This window comes from Pollicipes pollicipes, unplaced genomic scaffold (assembly GCF_011947565.3).
Source record: "Pollicipes pollicipes isolate AB1234 unplaced genomic scaffold, Ppol_2.1 Scaffold_3087;HRSCAF=3621_pilon_pilon_pilon, whole genome shotgun sequence".
NCBI classification, from domain to species: Eukaryota; Metazoa; Arthropoda; class Thecostraca; order Pollicipedomorpha; family Pollicipedidae; genus Pollicipes; species Pollicipes pollicipes.
The window spans coordinates 10,373,932-10,378,165 of NW_023596225.1; positions in this window are offsets into that span (position 1 = coordinate 10,373,932).

Sequence of the window (4,234 nt, forward strand, 5' to 3'; positions counted from 1 at the left end):
CCGTCGCGCCAGTCCGTAACGGCCATACCTTGGGGACGCAGATCTCGGCGCTCGGCCAACGCTCGCTGTGCGGATCAACCCTTCTCGTAAGTCCGACGATCGCTGGTTAACATCGACCGCACGGGGGCTGCTCAGATGGACAGCGCTGACCTGCTCACCGTGGCACGGCGGCCGCGCAAGCCGCCAGATTACGCACGTGGGACGACCGTGACGTCAGCGGCGGTCAGCGCGGTAAGCGGAGAGCTGATCGTTATCCCTTCCGTTCTCCTGGCAACGGCCGGGCGCAGCTCCAGCGCTGCCCACCAGTGGGGAACAAGCCGATAATGCACGGCTTGTTGCAGTTTTTTGGTCTTGGATTTCGTTTAACACGCGCCCGGGTGGCCGGCTGAAAAGCATTCGGTCGAGAGGGTATCAACTTGACCCCGGATACCTAAAAAAGCAAAAGTTTTGGAGATACCGAATTGATAGGGTGGCTTGGACTGTATGTGAACTCACTTGTGTCAAAATTTGAGGCTTAGAAGTCATGAGCGGCGAGAAAAACAAGGTAACACAAGGCCCGACTCAACATGGGTGTCGTAAGTGCCCCGGACCACCTCATGCAATCGGCTTGAACATTGGTCATGCTCTAAAAACAAGATCATTGGTGTTTATTTCAGGGTGATCTTGTCCAACCTTTAAAAGGCCATGGTGTCCAAAATCCTGCGATAGTGTTTGGATGTTTTATATTCGAATAGGCGTGAATGATTAGCGCTAGGTGGTGCATTCCTTAAAACCTCACAGGGTTGACCTGCGTCATTTTAGATCAGTGACGTGCTCTTATTTAAAAAAAGTTCTTAGAAGATGTCTGTTGCGTTCCCTGTTCTAACAAAAAAGTTGTAAATGCGCCTCACAAGCTACCTTACGAAGCAAACCTTCCAGTAAAAAACAGGCTGTGCTTGATCTCGATCTGGTCTTCATACTAGACTCTGGGTCGATAGAAAATTGTTGTATTACTTCTTCGTTGTCGCATCAGATTGAACGATTTTCTTGAAATTGCCTCCTCTGACAACCATGACCTGACTTTGTTCCGCCATAGTTTATCAACCTTGCAAGGTTCTCTAATTTTTAAATGCAGAAAGATCCTTTATTCAATTTCCACCAATCCGAGTTTTTCCAGTTTGTTTTGTTGAAGTTTGGGGGGGGGGAGGCAAACTGACCCCACCCGAGCGCGTGTTGAGGGGTGGACAAGCCCTAATCCCAATCTATGCCCGGCAGATTTTCAGCCGTCATGAAAAGTGTGTGTAACCGCTCAAAAGTTTGACAAAAACTTTTCATTGTCGTTTTCCTCTCGGGTCTACCTTGTTTAACTTCCAAGATCATAGGGGGTTTCTGAGGTTGCCACGTAGGTGAACGCCAAAAAATCCCCGTAAAGGTGAGGGTTAACAGTTTCTTCTTACCTGTGCAATGCCATGGCGTACGTGCAAAAACGGTCATCCAATTGCTTAACACTCTTCTTCCATAAGTCTTCAGTTGTCTCAACAAGACCGTACCTGACCGCAACAAGGCCGCACCTGACCGCAACAAGACCGCACCTGGCCGCAGCAGGACATCACCTGAAAACAGCAAAACCTCAACTGACCGCAACAAAACCACACCCAACCGCAGAAAGACCGCGCCTAACCGCAACAAGACCGTACCTGGCCGCAGCAAGACCGCACTTGACCACAGCAAGACCGCACCTGGCCGCAACAAGACCGCGCTTGGCCGCGACAAGACCGCACGTGACCGCGACAAGACCGCACCTGACCGCAACAAGACCGCACCTGACCGCAACAAGACCTTCACCTGAGGGGCTCGTATGCCGCATCGGTGCTCCAGGTCTGACCCGCGCCTAATAACCTTTATCCGACACGAATGCGTCCACCGCTCCGCGGTGGGAACGTGACCCGGGGATGAAATGCAACACTCCCAAGTGACGCGTGACAATGACCGACGGCTCACGCGCCATAACACAGCCGTACTCGTCCATGGGAGGGAGGGCTCACTGCGAAGAAGCGCGTCCAGGTGACGCAAGGCTCCACAGCACGAGCTCTCACCCCCGCGTGCCTTCCATGCTGGGGAACTATGCCGTATCCGTGGCCACTTCGATACGGTAATAGCGGCTCCAAAAAACTGTTATGACAGTGGTTCGAAGGACTCATGTAGCTAAAGCAGACATAACGCTGGCATTCAAGCTGAGTTGTATGGCGTACAATTTTGTATGAATTTGTGGAAGGACGGGGTACCCGAGATTTCGAAATTTTCTGGTGGGTTTTGTTGCTGGGGGCCAATGCAACCCATCGGAACTTTGACCCCCTTTTTACATAAAAAACGCGTTTTAACTGATGTGTTTTCAAACTGGGGTGAAAGAAATTCTGCAGGGCCGCTTGTTTTAGGGATTTAAGCGATGCTTTCATAAAACAAAGATCCAAGCCCCCACATAGAGCATTGCATGATGTACATCAGCTGCTTCCGCACCAGTGGCAGACGCAGGACCGGGCAGTAAGGCGCAAACTTCATCTCTGGTTGAGGCTTCACAATCTTCTCCGAATTATTACCTACAACTGGCTAAAGATACTAAATGTACGTTTCATGACATTCATTTGCGTTAAATGGCAACGGATGCAGTGGTGTTAAAAAGGATGGGTGTAGTGTTAAAAAGAATGACAAGAGTGGTGCTAAAAAGAAGCGTGAGATGGAGAATTCAGTCCCCGCTTGCAGTCCCCTGTCGACACGTTTTGCGTTCGTGTATGCAAATATGTTGCCAGAGTGGAATGTGTGCCCTCTCCACCCCTATTCTTTTACCTGACTCTGCTACTGTCGTGCATAATGTCGAAATTGCCACGCAAATTCGACGTTGGCAAACTTTTATGATTAATTAAGTATCTTATTGACTTTAAAATACCAGCCTTTGATCCGCATCACGAGGCCTCCTTTCGTGCATATCTTGAAGTATTATCATTGAACACGTGCACGACACCAGCGGCAAGAAAACAAGGAAGCCATTACCGCATTGCTCGGCGGCGAATCTCGGAATAACTGCTTGCTGCAACTCTCTTCAGTCTTATTGCCTGGCATCGCCTCAGCATCGGCAGATTTGCTTTTTGGTAATGCATGTGTTACCTGCATGCATTTTGCTATTGGATCGGAAGCCTTTCATTATAAGAAGACTGGTGAAACTATGTATCATGTCACCGAGTTGTCTAGTTTGGCTCATATCCACAGCCAACTATCCACACTCCAGCTTCTATTGATTCTGGATACGCTCCCGACGATTTACATTCATCACACATCACCCTTATGTGGTAAGCTTCGATGGAACGAACCGTGTTCCGGCATGTCCAAATATCGACACGACGCCGCGTGACACGATATGGCGAGTGTATTGGTGGAAAAGCAAAACGTTTAAATCTAAATACCTCTTCCAAGAATCATGAAAAATACACATTCTTCGTCGTCAGCGAATCCACGACCCACCGCTCATCGCAATCCACCACCCACCCGTCTGGTCTGACAGCAGTCCTCCCAAAAAGAAGTGCCTCTGGCTGACACAGAAACTCAGATTTTCACGCCACGTCAAAGTGATTGCCAGTAAAAAGCGTCCAACTTTAAAACGCCAGCCCAAAGGCTTTCGAACTCAGGTGTAAAAAAACTGGGAAACACTGAACAGCACAAGTTAACACTGAAGGACAAAGTGTCGACACGATCCGCATGCCAATGATGCTAAGGAGCAAAATGACAGTGACTTTCACTGGCCTGCTATCTTCAAACACTTGAAATGTCATAGAAACTCTTTATGTTAGGGGAAAAAGCTTCTTAACGAGCCCGTAGTTTGGTCGATGAGCCTCCACATGAAAATGTCCTTTTCAACGACAGTATTCACTTCCAGTTAGTTGATGCCGTTATTTATGCCGTGGTGCGAAGGCAAAGAGCATCCGCATACAAAATCACTAGTGCCTTGACTTCATGTCGTGTCGTTGCCACGCTACAACGAGAATAGCTATGGCTGAGCGAACAGACTGCTCTCCTCCCCAATCCCCACCGATAGCATGAGTCCTCAGTACACTCGGAGATGCTTGCCGGTGGTTACCGCCCCATTTCAGCGTCTCAGGGACGCGCCGCCGCCCACAAACGCCGCAGTAAACACCCCCGAACGCAACGGTAGTTCGCAACCTTCCTGCGACAGCGCGCGTCAACTTCAGCAATCGACCGCCGA